At 38.7% G+C, this 17,571-nt stretch overlaps 1 protein-coding gene across 4 annotated transcripts in view; it reads right to left on the reverse strand.

The window, feature by feature from the left end:
* Positions 1-17,571, reverse strand: part of UBE3D (ubiquitin protein ligase E3D) — a 164,553-nt gene that overhangs the window by 101,126 nt on the left and 45,856 nt on the right. The window lies entirely within an intron of this gene.

Consider the following 17,571-nt stretch of genomic DNA (forward strand, 5'->3'; position numbering starts at 1 on the left):
AAAGGTGGTATAAACGTGAACCCCAAACAACAAAATAAATGGCAACGGGACCATACCTATCAATAATTACCTTAAATGTAAATGGGTTGAATGCCCCAACCAAAAGACAAAGGCTGGCTGAATGGATACAAAAGCAAGACCCCTATATATGCTGTCTACAAGAGACCCACCTCAAAACAAGGGACACATACAGACTAAAAGTGAAGGGCTGGAAAAAAATATTCCACGCAAATGGAGACCAAAAGAAAGCAGGAGTTGCAATACTCATATCAGATAAAATAGACTTTCAAATAAAGGCTGTGAAAAGAGACAAAGATGGACACTACATAATGATCAAAGGATCAATCCAAGAAGAAGATATAAAAATTATAAATATATATGCACCCAACATAGGAGCACCGCAATATGTAAGGCAAACGCTAATGAGTATGAAAGAGGAAATTAATAGTAACACAATAATAGTAGGAGACTTTAATACCCCACTCACAACTATGGATAGATCAACTAAACAGAAAATTAACAAGGAAACACAAACTTTAAAGGACACAATGGACCAACTAGACCTAATTGACATCTATAGGACGTTTCACCCCAAAACAGTCAACTTCACCTTTTTCTCAAGTGCACACGGAACCTTCTCCAGAATAGATCACATCCTGGGCCATAAATCTAGTCTTGGTAAATTCAAAAAAACTGAAATCATTCCAGTCATCTTTTCTGACCACAGTGCAGTAAGATTAGATCTCAATTACAGGAAAAAATTATCAAAAATTCAAACATATGGAGGCTAAACAACACGCTTCTGAATAACCAACAAATCATAGAAGAAATCAAAAAAGAAATCAAAATATTCATAGAAATGAATGAAAATGAAAACACAACAACCCAAAACCTATGGGACACTGTAAAAGCAGTGCTAAGGGGAAGATTCATAGCATTACAGGCCTACCTCAAGAAACAAGAAAAAAGTCGAATAAGTAACCTAACTCTACACCTAAAGCAACTAGAGAAGGAGGAAATGAAGAACCCCAGGGTTAGTAGAAGGAAAGAAATCTTAAAAATTAGGGCAGAAATAAATGCAAAAGAAACTAAAGAGACCATAGCAAAAATCAACAAAGCTAAAAGCTGGTTTTTTGAAAAAATAAACAAAATTGACAAACCATTAGCAAGACTCATTAAGAAACAAAGGGAGAAGAACCAACTTAACAAAATTAGAAACGAAAATGGAGAGATCACAACAGACAACACTGAAATACAAAGGATCATAAGAGACTACTACCAGCAGCTCTATGACAATAAAATGGACAACTTGGAAGAAATGGACAAGTTCTTAGAGAAGTGTAACTTTCCAAAACTGAACCAGGAAGAAATAGAAGATCTTAACAAACCCATCACAAGCAAGGAAATCGAAACTGTAATCAGAAATCTTCCAGCAAACAAAAGCCCAGGACCAGATGGCTTCACAGCTGAATTCTACCAAAAATTTAGAGAAGAGCTAACACCTATCTTACTCAAACTCTTCCAGAAAATTGCAGAAGAAGGTAAACTTCCAAACTCATTCTATGAGGCCACCATCACCCTAATTCCAAAACCAGACAAAGATGCCACAAAAAAAGAAAACTACAGGCCAATATCACTGATGAACACAGATGCAAAAATCCTTAACAAAATTCTAGCAAACAGAATCCAACAACATATTAAAAAAATCATACACCATGACCAAGTGGGCTTTATCCCAGGAATGCAAGGATTCTTTAATATCTGCAAGTCAATCAATGTAATACACCACATTAACAAATTGAAAGATAAAAACCATATGATTATCTCAATAGATGCAGAAAAAGCCTTTGACAAAATTCAACATCCATTTATGGTTAAAACTCTCCAGAAAGCAGGAATAGAAGGAACATACCTCAACATAATAAAAGCTATATGTGACAAACCCACAGCAAGCATCACCCTCAATGGTGAAAAATTGAAAGCATTTCCCCTGAAATCAGGAACAAGACAAGGGTGCCCACTCTCACCACTACTATTCAACATAGTTTTGGAAGTGTTGGCCACAGCAATCAGGGCAGAAAAAGAAGTAAAAGGAATCCAGATAGGAAAAGAAGTGAAACTCTCTCTATTTGCAGATGACATGATCCTCTACATAGAAAACCCTAAAGACTCTACCAGAAAATTACTAGAGCTAATCAACGAATACAGTAAAGTTGCAGGATATAAAATTAACACACAGAAATCTCTTGCATTCCTATACACTAACAATGAGAAAACAGAAAGAGAAATTAAGGAAACAATACCATTCACCATTGCAACAAAAAGAATAAAATACTTAGGAGTATATCCACCTAAAGAAACAAAAGACCTATACATAGAAAACTATAAAACACTGATGAAAGAAATCAAAGAGGACACAAACAGATGGAGAAATATACCATGTTCATGGATTGGAAGAATCAATATTGTCAAAATGGCTATACTACCCAAAGCAATCTATAGATTCAATGCAATCCCTATCAAACTACCAACGGTATTTTTCACAGAACTAGAACAAATGATTTCACAATTTGTATGGAAATACAAAAAACCTCAAATAGCCAAAGTAACCTTGAGAAAGAAGAATGGAACTGGAGGAATCAACCTGCCTGACTTCAGACTATACTACAAAGCCACAGTCATCAAGACGGTATGGTACTGGCACAAAGACAGAAATATAGATCAATGGAACAGAATAGAAAGCCCAGAGATAAATCCACGAACCTATGGTCACCTTATCTTCAACAAAGGAGGCAAGGATATACAATGGATAAAAGACAACCTCTTTAACAAGTGGTGCTGGGAAAACTGGTCAACCACCTGTAAAAGACTGAAACTAGAACACTTTCTAACACCATACACAAAAATAAACTCAAAATGGATTAAAGATCTAAATGTAAGACCAGAAACTATAAAACTTCTAGAGGAGAACATAGGCAAAACACTCTCTGACATAAATCACAGCAGGATCCTCTATGACCCACATCCCAGAATATTAGAAACAAAAGCAAAAATAAACAAATGGGACCTAATGAAACTTAAAAGCTTTTGCACAACAAAGGAAACTATAAGCAAGGTGAAAAGACAGCCCTCAGACTGGGAGAAAATAATAGCAAATGAAGCAACAGACAAAGGATTAATCTCAAAAATATACAAGCAACTCCTCCAGCTCAACTCCAGAAAAATAAATGACACAATCAAAAAATGGGCCAAAGAACTAAACAGACATTTCTCCAAGGAAGACATACAGATGGCAAAAAAACACATGAAAAGATGCTCAACATCACTCATTATCAGAGAAATGCAAATCAAAACCACAATGAGGTACCATTACACGCCAGTCAGGATGGCTGCTATCCAAAAGTCTACAAGCAGTAAATGCTGGAGAGGGTGTGGAGAAAAGGGAACCCTCTTACACTGTTGGTGGGAATGCAAATTAGTACAGCCACTATGGAAAACAGTGTGGAGATTCCTTCAAAAGCTGGAAATAGAACTGCCATATGACCCAGCAATCCCACTTCTGGGCATACACACTGAGGAAACCAGATCTGAAAGAGACACGTGCACCCCAATGTTCATCGCAGCACTGTTTATAATAGCCAGGACATGGAAGCAACCTAGATGCCCATCAGCAGACGAATGGATGAGGAAGCTGTGGTACATATATACCATGGAATACTACTCAGCCATTAAAAAGAATTCATTTGAATCAGTTCTAATGAGATGGATGAAACTGGAGCCCATTATACAGAGCGAAGTAAGCCAGAAAGATAAAGACCATTACAGTATACTAACACATATATATGGAATTTAGAAAGATGGTAACGATAACCCTATATGCAAAACAGAAAAAGAGACTCAGCTGTATAGAACAGACTTGTGGACTCTGGGAGAAGGCGAGGGTGGGATGTTTCAGGAGAACAGCATTGAAACATGTATATCTAGGGTGAAACAGATCACCAGCCCAGGTTGGGTGCATGAGACAAGTGCTCGGGCCTGGTGCACTGGGAAGACCCAGAGGGATCGGGTGGAGAGGGAGGTGGGAGGGGGGACCGGGATGGGGAATAGATGTAAATCCATGGCTAATTCATTTCAATGTATGACAAAAACCATTGCAATGATGTAATGTAATTAGCCTCCAACTAATAAAAATAAATGGAAAAATAAATAAATAAATAAAATAAATTTAAAAATTAAAAAAAATTTAAAAAATGAACTTAGAAGCTTTAAATATATAATTAAAAGTAAATTTCTTCTTTATAACAACTAAGTCTCAGTAAATGATTGGAAGCTACAGCCACTTTCCAACACTTTATCTTTGTTAAAACAGGTCATGTGGATTCTGTGGTCCTTCATATTAATATTTTGCAAATAACACAATACTCTTGGCATAGACTTTAATGCTAATAAACCCAACTCTGTCTTTGGAATTTACTCTTGAGTAGATGATAAGTTGAAGAAAGTCACACAGAGGGGAAGATTCATATCATCAGGAATTCATGGTCCCAAAACTCAAATGGGCAATGAAGAATGTCTACCCAACCCTCCTCTGCTCAAAGGACCATTTTTAATCTCCATTCTCCTCCACTGGGGAAGGAAATGGCAACCCACTCCAGCATTCTTATCTGGGAAATCCTATGGACAGAAGAGCCTGGTGGGCAACAGTCCAAGGGGTCACAAATAGTCGGATATGACTTAGTGACTAAACGACATTCTCCTCCTACCTCCACTGTCTCTGATCCCACCTCTTTCCCTCATGCCCCTTCCTCATCACTCCTATGTTACAGATAAAACAGAGGCCATCAGAAGCGGAGTCTCTCTCATCTTTCCAAAACCCAACATGCAAATCTGTTTCACCCTCCACAGTTTTCATCGTCCTTCCTATCACAGGAAGAGTACCATTCCTGCCCCTAAGGCTGGTTGCTACATCTAAGCCTGGGGTACCATCCCCATCTTGTCAGAATTTTAGCATAGCAGGCATCACTTCTTTCTCTTATCTAGTCAATTTCTTCTTCTCAACAGGATCCTATCTGTTGGCTTTTAATCAGGCTCAAGAGGGCCCAACCCCAACCTGCCTGCTTTCAGTCAGCTCCTCATCCCCTTCTTATTCCTCCTTCCCTTCAAAGCCAACTCCTTGAAATGGTTGCTCACATGTGTAGTCTTTGTTTCATCACCTCACACTCACTGCTCACACTTCCAACCCAGCTCCCAGATGCACATCTACGATTAAACATCTTACCTGGCCTCTGAGCAGCATCTGACCACTCCCTCCTTCAAGTACTTTCCACCCTTAGCATCTATGAGACAACACTTTCCAGCTTTTCTCCTTCTCTGGCGACTCCTCTCCTTCCCAGGCTCATCCTCCTTTACCTGGCCCAGCAATGCAGTAGTCTTTCGTAGCTCAATCCTTCTATCCTCTCTTCCTAAACAATCTATCTATGCCCTTGGCTTCAATTATGACCAATATGCAGATGACTCACCCATTTACGAATCCAGCTCAAACTTTTCATCTGAACTCCAGATCTATGTATTAACTACCTATGTGCTATTTCCTCTATGGCGACTCAAGTGTACCTCAAATTCAACATGTGTAAAACTGAAAGTCACAATCTTCTCCCAGTGTTATCTATCCCAGTAAATTTCATCTCCCCAATTCAGTCAACCACCAAGTGCTGCAACATTACTCTCTCTCAACTCTATCTTACCTACTATCACCCACTATCATCATTTTGAGTTTCTGCCATAGCTTCCTATCTGATCTGTCATACCCAACTGTTCTCTACGTAGTTGTCAGAAAACTCTTGGAAGGGTAACTTAAAACCACTTTCTCTCTGGATAAAATTCTTATTGACATTAGGATGAACACAAAGATAAAACTCTATACAATGTCCTTCAGGATCCTGGATTGGTCTGGCTCCTCCCTACCTGTCCCCATTTCTCACTCTCTCCCGCAGAGCCACCTCTGCCTTCTTCCCATCCCCTGGACTCACTGTGCTCTCTCCCATCCCAGGTCCTTTTTTATGGACTTTTCCCCACTGCCCAGAGACTCTTCACAAAGACAGCAGTAAGCATCAATTCTTCATGGAATTCTTCATGGAATCGGAACCTGGATAGTCTCCCTATAATTTGCTCTCAGAGCCTCATTTATCTTTTCCATAGCACTGATCAGGTTACACCTTTGCATTTTCCACTAGACTCTGATAAGTCTATCATGCAAGGCATCAGATATCTTTTAGCTCAATATTGCCCTCGCAGTACATAACATTTATTTCTCGAATAAATGACCATTTTCAACACCTCGCATTGGAAACTTTTGTTTAATGTCCAAATCCAAATGGATTCTTGAAGTTCAGTCTTTCCTGTCTAGTTTCTCTTTGTACCTAAAACTGCCTAAAACAGCCACAGAGGATAAACTCCCAGCTCTAGCTTTTCCCCATTTCACCCAGTCTATGTAAATCTGATAAGATGCTGTGGCAACATCTTAGGGGCAATCAAGATGGTAACAGGAAAGGGGACCAAGTAAAAAGAGAGACTGCAAAAGGAAAGGAAAGCTTCAAACCATTCCATCTGAGCAGGTCTAGCTTGGATGAGAGAAAAACTAGGAATGAGGGTCAGATGATCTAAAATATTAGAACACCTGTGGTGTTCAAAAATTAGCAGATTAATTTTTGGTAGTTCTGGATGAGAGTTTCTGGGAAGGAGGTTTCAGCCCCCAAAAAGGAAGGCCATTCTAATGATTAAAATGGGGTCCCTTTTCTAAGGCATGACCTAGTGAAGCAGGGTCTGGAGAAATGCATAGCCCAGAGAACAGCTGTTCTCAAACTTTTTTGTACCAGCTGTGGAATATTTTCTTCAAATGAGAACTTCTGAGGAGACCCTAACAGGCTAAGCAAGGAAATGGGAGCATCTCTGGGGGGCAGATGACCACCCCTCCACCCTGCCCCCTCTGTGAGCAAAGGACCCCCAGCAGCAGCAGCCACTGAGCTCCCTAGGACCCACCACAGTCACCAGCCAGCTTTTACTGGGGTATAGGTGGAGCAGAGGAAAACTTTTCCTAACTTCTCCCCATTTTTCTTTAATACAGCTAGTGAATACTGTTTCCTGTTTCTCAGCATGTATGCAGAATTTGTTTTTATTTTATAAAGAATTTGAGGCGGGGGGATACATTTACTATGTTGCCTTAACTTTACTGCAAGTTCCTCTATGGCAGAAAGTGCTAGGTTCTTACTGTGGAGCACAGAATAGGAGGCAATAAAAAAGAGGAAAAGAAAAACTCAAACTCTTCAGATGTGAAAGTTTAAGATAACTATCTCAGATTTGATTAAAAAAAAAAAAAACCTAACACATGATTAGAAAATACAGAAAAGCGAAGAAACAATTTCATATACAGATTTTCTTCCTTCCTTTATCCAGTCCCAGTCGCCCCTCACCCCCGCTTATCTCCACAGGTCAGAACAATGCCTGGCTCATGTTCTCGCACCAGAAGAAGGAAACCAGATTGTCTCCTAACAAAGAAATCCCAAGAGATGAACTACTTTTCATAGGAAACCTACTTGGTTAGAATCTCCAGGGGAAAAAAAGTTCAGTTTTATTATAAATTATCTTATTTCCTGTATTCCTGTATCTCCTTTAATGATTATAAATGAATTCATGGATAGTACAGGAATTCCAAATAAAACAGGCCTGAATTTAGGCCACCTTACTAAACACTGTCCACTCAGAAGAGGAATTTTTCCAATTATAGATCAAAGAAGTGGGTGTTTAAACTTGCTTCATAATGAAAAGTGGTCTCTAGATGGGTCTTGGTGATAATATGGTAAGATAAAATGTGTGAAAAGTCCTTTCCAGAAAAGCATTTATATTTCCTGGAGGTACTGGATTATTTTTCTATATTTTTAGATTAACTTTCTTTCAATTGATTTCCTGTCCTAAGAAGGGAAGGCAAGGGACTTCTGAAAAAGTTACATTTGTATCCTTAAATTTTGACCTATAAGATCAGATATGAACACATTATAAATTAGAAGCTTTTGCTACTGAAGTTATATACTAACATGCATAAATATTCACTGAGTATAATAGAGGAAGCAGTGTATTTTGAGGTGTAATCAAAATGCTGACATATTCTAAACTACCAAGGGACAAAACAGTTCTTGAGAAAGAGTACACATTTAGAGTGACATTTTCGCATCTCCTAAAATGTTATGGTGATGGACTATAGAACGTAATGACAAAGCACTGAATTTGGAATCATAACAATGTGGCTCTAATTGTGGCTTTCTCACTGCCTAACAAACTAATTGTAGTCATTTCTCTTACTGCTCCTCAGTTTCCTTACTTACAAAAGGTAAGACGTGACATTCATTTCTGAAGTGTAAGTTTCACCTACTCTGCAGAGTCAGTGTCCCTAACTGGGGTGCACTGACATCATCACATGACTCCTATGTGGGGAAGCAGAAGACGCCCACTTGAGATGGTATGATAAAGTGCTCTTAAGCGGCTGGTGACACACATCAATTCATTCATTCACTTGCTCATTCATTTATTCATTTCAGCATTGTATTCACATACTATCCAAATAAGTTTATGTGTAGTGTTTTAGCAGGTTATGCAATTAGTAAGTAACAAATTTGGATGTTCTGTTGAACATAAAATTAGCATAAACAAATATTTATGTTTTTATCAGTAAAAAGGACAAACTCAGTTAAATCACAGAATTACTTAATTTTATCTCCAAAGTACTTCAGGCAATGATAGTCTCTAACACATTAGGTACAGAGCTTCAAAGTTGAGAATTTGGCAATGATTTGTCAGCTACAACACCAAAAACACAGACAAAGAAAGTAAAATTAGACAAATGGAACTATATCAAACTTAAAAATTTTGTGCATCAAAAGATACAATCAACAGAGTAAAAATACAACCTACAGAATAAAACAAATATTTTCAGGTCATATGTCTGATGAGGGGTTAATATCAAAATATATGAAGAACTACAATTCAACACCAAAACATCAGCAAGAACAAAAAAGATTAAAAAATGGTCAAAGAACCTGAACATTTCTCCAAAGAAGATATACAAATGGCCAACAAGTATATAAAAAGAAGCTCAATCATCAGAGACATGAAAATCAAAACCACTATAAGGTAACACTTCATATCCACTAGAAAGGCTACTACTAAAAAAAAAAAAGATAACAAGATTGACAATACTGATGAAGATATGGAGACATCAGAACCCTTGTATACTGCTGGTGGGAGCATAAAATGCTGCAACCACCATGGAAAATACTATGGAGGTTCCTCAAAAAATTACAACAGAACCACTATATGATCCAACAATCTCATTTCTGGGTATCCATCCAAAATAACTGAAAGCAAGGTCTCACTTATTTGCACACCCAAGTTCATAGCAGAACTATTCCTAATATCCAACCGGTGGAAGCAACCCAAATGTCCATTAAGGAATGAATTGATAAACAAAAAGTGATCTATGCATACAAAAGAATAGTATTCAGCCTTAAAAAGAAAAGCAATCTTGTTACATGCTATAACATGAATGAAGATTGAGGAACACTAAGTGAATTAAGCCAGTTACAAAAAGATAAATACTATTATGATTCCACTTACATGAAACACCTGAAGTAGCCAATGTGATCAACTGAACTGTGGCTTCCCCAAAATTCATATGCTGAATATGAACAGTTAGAGCTCTAACCCTCAATCTGACTGTGTCTGGAGACAGGGCCTCTAAGGAAGTACTTAAATTAAAGGAGGTCAAAAGAATGAGGCCTCATCAGAGGAGGAAGTAATGCAAGATCCATCCCTCCCTCTCCCTCTCTCCATCTCTCTCTCTCTCTCTCTTTCTACATATGAGGACACAGGCAAGATGATGACCATTCACTTGCAAACCAGGAAGAGAAACTGATCCTAATGGCACTTTGACCTTGGACATCTAGCCTCCAGAACTATAAGGAAAGCCATTTCTGTTGTTTAAACCATATGGTCTATGGCATTTTGTTATGGCAGCCCTAGGAGACTAATGCAGTCAAACCCATAAAAACAGAAAATTGAATGGTGATTACCACAGGCTAGGGGAAGCAGAAAAAGATTATAGTTTCAGATTTGTAAGATAAAAAAGTTCTGGAGATGAGTTTCACAATGATGCGAATATACAGCTGTCCCCTGAACAATGAGAGTTTGAACTGCATGGGTCCTCCTATATGCACATTTTTTCCAATAGCTAAGTACTACAGTACTATGCAATCTGTGGTTGGTTGAATTTGTGACTGCAGATACAGAGGAACCTCAAACACAGACACCTGATTATAAATTACAAGTGGATTTTTGACTGCACAGTTGGTGTCCCTAACCCTTATGTTGTTCAAAGGGCAACTGCACTTAACATTTCTAAACTGTACACTTAAAAAGGATTAAGATGGCAAATTTTATGTTATGTGATTTTTTTACCACAAGAAAGAAAAATTAAGCAGAATTTCAAATTTCCTTCTGAAATAAAGGAGAAAAAGAGAATAAAAACACTTCACAAATACAAACAACTAGTAATACTATTTTATGTATATGAAATGTACATGGGTGTGATTTATATGTGTTTCTACTTCATTAGGAAAAGCAATAATGATAACTATCTTAAGGTAAAAATCTTAGCCAACAGAGAGAAATCTTAGTCTGTAAAATTTAATCTCTAAATTCTACTAACATTAGGGGTGAATATAACACATCATCAACATTTCAACCCTCAATACCTTTTGCAAGAAAATGCTATTAACAGGAGAAAATAGAACAGTTCTCAGTTCAAATTTTCCAGATGCCTAAGTTAGATATTGTATCTTTTGAAAATGTGGAAAGAACCACTATCAACATTAGGAGTCATAACTTATACAAAAGAGAATTCAATTTAGCTTTAAACACATTCTTTATTTTCTCTTAATGAATACATTCCCTTTAGATCTCTTCTCTTACAAATATGAGAACAAAGAACCTGATACCTATGAAATTCTTCCTTACTGTTTAACAAAAACGTACCTATTCTTCATGTTTGCCCCAAAGAAACAGAAAGCAGTATAACAATAGTTACACTATTTTACCATTTAGCCTATTTATTCTAACAAAGTTAACATGCGGAAAAAATAAACAAACAAACCCGTGGGATTATACAGATTTTGGACTCATGATGTTACTGAAATGCAAGTCTGTGTGCCCTTCGCACAGTGAGGCCAAACACCACAAAAACATCAGAGTTCAGAGCAAACTGAAAGGTTTACTGAGCGCCATGCAACGAGATGGGTGGCTTCTACCTTAAAATATCTAAACTCCCCAAAAGCTTTCAGCAAAGTCCTTTTCTAGGAAAGGTGAGGGAGGGGTGGGGTTGGTTGTTGCAAACTGCTTGTCAGGTCCTTTGTCCCTGTGGCCAGATCACAGTCGGTTAGCAATGTTTCTGTATATCTATACCAAAGGAATAACTTTCACCCTCGGAGGTCCAGGCAGGGCTAAGGGGAAGGCTCCCTCAGGGCCAGGGCCCTAGACCTCGCCCACTATCATCGCTGAGGGAGCCAGGCGCCCAACCCAACTGGCCCTCAGGCTGCCCAAACTGGGGACGGGGAGAAGGAGAGAGACTGTCCCATGCGGACGGCCGCTGCTGTTATGTTGCAGAGACAGGGACGGGGGAGAGGTTCAGTGCTGGGCCAAGGCCAATGGGCGGCCGTGGCGAGGGCTCTGGGGTCCTGCAGGACACAGCTCCCAGCCTGTTCCCTGGGCACGCCAGCTCACTGGCCAGAGGCCGGGTAAGCAAGAGGGCCCTGTGGAGAAAGCCAGGGTCCCCCTCTTACCTCACTTTCCACCTGAGGACCACCATTCTGCCAGCCATTGACTGAAAGCCCCACTAAGGGTCAATCAGGGACAGTTGTCACTTGGGGGAGGGGCCAACTGTGGCACCAACCAATGGCTGAGCAGGACCACTAACGGTCACTCATTGGCAATGGCTTACTTTGGGGAGGGGCCCACTGTGGCACCAACCAATGGCTGAGCAGGACGACTAATGGTCCCCGTCTTAACTGTTACCTAGTAACATGCTGCAGGGTAATGGCCCACAGTAACAGCAACAACCACATGCTAAGGGCTGCTCTACCTGGCTCTATTATAACGCCACAGTAAAATTTCTTGTATTCACTGGACTAAATACCATTGCAAGAAAAGTTCTGGCTGTGACACCCAGAGTGGAAAGGTACCCACAGCCTGGTTTCAGGAAATCATCAAGAACAGGATTTCTCAACTTTGGCACAACTGGCATTTTAGGACCAAATAATTCTTTGTTTTAAGGACTCTAGAACATTTAAGAGCAACCCCATTGCCACCTACTTCTAGATGCCATTAGTCCCTCCAGTCAAAAATATCCCCAGACATTACCAAATGTCCCTTAAGGGACAAAATTACCCCCAATTTAGAGAATAGGAGGTAACAGGTGAAATAATGAATTAACAAAATTAAACTGCAGAAGTGAACTTAAAAAGAGTCCAAAGCTAAAAAGTTAGTATTTCAGATCTAAACTTTGACATGCAAACTAAGGAGTGTGAGTTGTAAGATAACTCTGGCTGAGAGTGGGCAGGGGGAAAGAGATTAAAAAAAAAAAAAAAAAACAGACTTCAAAATGTTAAGAGACATGTGTGTCTATTGCTAGAAAGAACATTCTAAAAATATTACATGCTACTTTTTTATATGGGCTCAAGGAAATAAAACCATAGTTACATTTGCTATTTTCCTCTTTTAGACTGCCATCTGGCAATCCACACTTCCACTAGAAAAAAATTCTAGCCAATTTGACTAAAATAGTTAATATACCACCCCAAGTGCCAAAAATATGCCAGGGAGTCTACAGTTTACTCAGTCATGCCCCAACAGAGATACTAATGTCCTTAAAAGATAAAAGTAAATAATCCACAGGATGCTTACAAACCTGCGAAATTTCCTCCCCACCTTTGGGCATTGAGGCAAACTAGCCAGAGGGAAAAGCACAACAAACGTACTTCTACAGAATAGACAACTAAAGTAATAAGCTCATTTACTGGACGTCAACTTAACCCCAAGATTGAAGTTTCAAGTCCACTAATAAATACAACAGTGTACAATGGATTGTAGTCACTATATTTCGAGTTAGAATACATGAAATGATGAAGCAGGTGCACTGAGTCCTTGTTAACCCTCCTGAAGAAAGGCAGTACAAAAAGCCTTCATCATGATGAAGTCAAGGTGTACCACCATAACATAAATCTGAACTACTTCCTTCTTCGTAATAGTCAAAAGTCGTCAAAAAATGGGCACATCCGGACTAGGATCTCCTTTGGGTTCTCATTCCCTAGTCCAAAAAGGCAGGCAAAGGTAACAAAAACCGAGAGTCATCAGTAGCTGAAGAGTGATTGTGAAATACGAGGATGGACAGAAAACCATGTGTGATTCACTTCACATGGGTTGCATTAGAGGTAAACATAGACTGCATGTTTGGAGCACTTCTGAGAGCACTCATCTAGATGGGGTGAAGAGTGAAACAATCAAGGTCCTGGCTCTCCTGGAGTTTACATCCTAGTGCAGGAATTCCAGTAAAATTACCAAACATTTGGGAAAAGCAACACCATGAAAGGTAGTACCAAACACAATCGAAAGTCGCTCAGTTGTGTCCGACTCTTTGCGACCCCATGGACTATACATATACATTCCATGGATTTCTCCAGGCCAGAATACTGGAGTGGGTAGCCTTTTCCTTCTCCAGGGGATCGTCCCAACCCAGGAATCGAACCCAGGTCTCCCACATTGCAGGTGGATTCTTTACCAGCTGAGCCACAAGGGAAACCCAAGAATACTGGAGTGGGTAGCCATCCCTTCTCCAGTGGATCTTCCCAACCCAGGAATCAAACCGGGGTCTCCTGCATTGCAGGCAGATTCTTTACCAACTGAGATATCAGGGAAGCCCCTACCAAACACAAGGTCTCTTTTCAAAAAGAGAAAAGTTAATAATATTCAAGGAAAAAGAGTTAATAAAGAAACAGAAGACTTTATTATTCTCACAGAGACTAAGAGAACACTGCATCTGCAAGGCAAGAATAGTTTATGACATTAGAGAAAATTCTGAATAAACACTTACATTTAAACCTTTGAATGAAATCTTAGAAATCAAAGATAAAGAGTAAAATCCTAAGGTTTTCCAAGAGACAAAAAGAGGTATAAGCCATTTTCAAATATTCAAGGATTGACTATATTCCAAGTTTAAAAGAACTATTAGACTTTATCAAATCAAACAATTGGAACAAAGAATTGTGACTTTAAAAACACTGCAAAAATATACATACAATATAATACTATTTGTAAATATTTTAAAAACCATCAAACAATCCTGCACGTTTTTATGGTAACACACTTACTTATACAATAAAAATATAAAGTCATTACAGTCATTATGCAGGAGTACAAGTAAGAAGTAAGCAAATGGGGTAGAGCTTTGGCTTGATACTTCCTTAAGAAGAAACAACCATGGGACTTCCCTGGTGGTCCAGTGCTTAAGAGTCTGCCTTGCCTTGCATGGGACATGTGTTCCATCCCTGGTTGAGGAACTAAGATCCCACATGGCATGGAGCAATTAAGCACCACGATGAAGACCTGATGCAGCCAAATAAATAAGTAAAAAAATATTTTTAAAAAAGAAGACGCAAACTCCATCATCAGAATCCAGAATCATAAATGATCTCAACAAAGGACAGAAAGTGTCTTAGGAGGGAGAGACTGAATGTGAAGCCTCGTTAAGAGAGAAAGTGGGGGAGGGGAGAACAGGGAGTTTGTAATTAGCAGGTAACAAAGTCCTACCGTACAGCACAGAGAACTATATTCAATACCCTGTGATAAACCTAATGGAAAAGAATATACAAAAAAAAATTTTTTTAAAGAGTAGTTTCTTATTTTGGTGAAGAGAATGATTACTAAATAGATAGCCAATGTTAAGTTTAAGAATGTTTAAGTTTCAGGATGTGTAATAAAAATTTAACATTAACCACTAAAAAACATTTGAAATAGACATTTTTTACTTTCAAATCATCACAGGAAAGCAATGACACAGAGAAGACCACCAATATAAAAGCAGACTAAGTTCAACTACATCAGTAATCACAATAAACAATGATTAATTAAGTTCACTATTGAAATAAACAGACTGTCACACTGCAGTTTTAAAATATCCAGCTACATGCTGCTTACCAGGTATATGTTAACAAGATATAGACCTAAGATAACATGGGACAGCTGAAAAGAAAAAAATGAAAAACAAGATAACAAATCAATAATTTTTTTAAAAAGAAAGTAAATATAGCAATAATAACATCAGGCAAACCAGAATTAAAGAAAGAGTATCAAGTGAAAGGAGAGAAAAATCTTATTGATAAAATATGCAATCAGTCAAGTTTTTATGGCACAAACCTTTTACATACTTAATTACATAGCTTCAAAACATATAGCGCAGAAAAAGGCATCAAAAGCAGAAGAAAATGACTTTTCGGTAACAATAGTGAGATTTAACATCCGCTTCTCAAAAGAGCCGCATTTCAAATAAATAAAAAGGGTGAATTAAAAAGTTGTAATAAGCTTGACTATATAAACCTAAAATATAAAGGTACACACACAAACGCATCTGCACATGCGCGCGGCTCCCCTGCTAGCTCAGCGGTAGAGAATCCGCTTGCAATGCAGGAAACTCGGGTTCCATACCTGGGTCAGGAAGATCTGGAAAAGGAAATGGCAACCCATTCCCACCCGGGAAATCTTATGGAAAGAGGAGCCCGCTACAGTCCACGGGGTCGCAAAAGAGTCGGACACAACTGAAGTACTAAATAACAACAAAACTACACACACACACATTCCTCAAAAGAGTCCCCAAGGCATCAAATACATAAGTCATATTCTCTGATCATGCCTCAATAAAACACAAGGATAGTCAACTGTCTGTTTCATTTAGACTGGCATCAGATGGGCAAAAATCTATGTGGCAGCTTGGGTGTGGGTATAGAGAAAAGGATATTTATAGAAACTTTATGTGGGAGGATAAGCTTGCAGTGCCTTTTTGCAAAATAATTTGATATTACCATCAAAATTTTAAAAGTCATACTCTTTGAGTTGGTAATTCTACTTTTAGAAATACCTCATATAAACTATACATAATCACAAAACAAATGTATAACATAAACAATGCAATCCTACTTAAAGCAGCAAAAAGGTAATATTATCAACAGAAATATGGTTAAATTATAGTACATTCATTTCATAAAGTGCCAAGCACTGACATGGAAAGAATCTCCAAGACACAGTGCTGTTGTTGTTGTAAGTGTGAAAAAATACACATGTATCATTCAAATTACATTAAGATGCAAAAAAGAAAAAACAAAGTGGAAAAATACAGAACATACTTTTTTCTTCTAAAGAGGGACATGATGGAGAACTTTCATATTTTACTTTATGTAAGTCTCTACTGTTTGAATATTTTATGACTTGTACTGCTTGTATAATTCAAAGAAAAGAAAAGACAAGACAAGCAATAATTTTTAAGAATTTCTTGCTTACTTCCCAGAAGACTAGGATCTTTCTGTTCTTGGTACTAATTTGATCAAACCCATCAGCGAGGACAGGACAAGTATAAGCTTCCAATCTGTTCAAATAAGAACATTTTCTGTTCCCTCTGCCAGGAATGCTCTTCCTCGGAGATGGTTCACTCCCCTCACTGCCTTCACGTTTTCCACTTAAATGTCACTTTATCTGAGGAAGACTTTTCAGTATAAAATGCCAACCTCCTACACCCACACCTCCTCTCCCCAACTATCTTAACTTGCGTTATAGTTCACTAGAGTAATTTAATGCCTTTGTCTCAGTATCTTTGTCTGTAACACAGGCTGATACATGTACTCACTGGAAAAGACCCTGATGCTGGGAAAAATTGAAGGTGGGAGGAGAAGGGGACGACAGAGGATGAGATGGTTGGATGGCATCACCGACTCGATGGACATGAGTTTGAGCAAGCTCCAGGAGTTGGTGATGGACAGGGAAGCCTGGCGTGTTGCAGTCCACTGGGTCGCAGAGAGGCGGATATGACTGAGCGACTGGACTGAACTGATCCCCACAGGATTATCGTTAGGCTTAGAATGAGCTAGGAGCCCTCGGATGAGCACCCGACGCACAGTAAGAGCTGTATCAGTCTTTGATGTTTTGTCTGCTTTGTTTACGGTCTGCCTTCCCCCCGTGAGAATGACAACCCTAGGGAACAGGCACTGCGTTTTGTTCACGACTGTATCCCAAATGCCTGGAAAGCGTTTATCAGTAAATATTCATAGCTGTCGAAGCCTGATTTAGTACTGCGGCCATATGCACAGACAGCTGAGATTACAAAAAAAAAAGGGCCAATTATTTTCAGTAAAAGCAAGTTTTCTGCACATTAGCATAAATAATCTATAATGATTCAATCTATTTTGAAAGCACAATATGTAGCAG

Source organism: Odocoileus virginianus, chromosome 19 (genome assembly GCF_023699985.2).
Source record: "Odocoileus virginianus isolate 20LAN1187 ecotype Illinois chromosome 19, Ovbor_1.2, whole genome shotgun sequence".
NCBI lineage: Eukaryota > Metazoa > Chordata > Mammalia > Artiodactyla > Cervidae > Odocoileus > Odocoileus virginianus.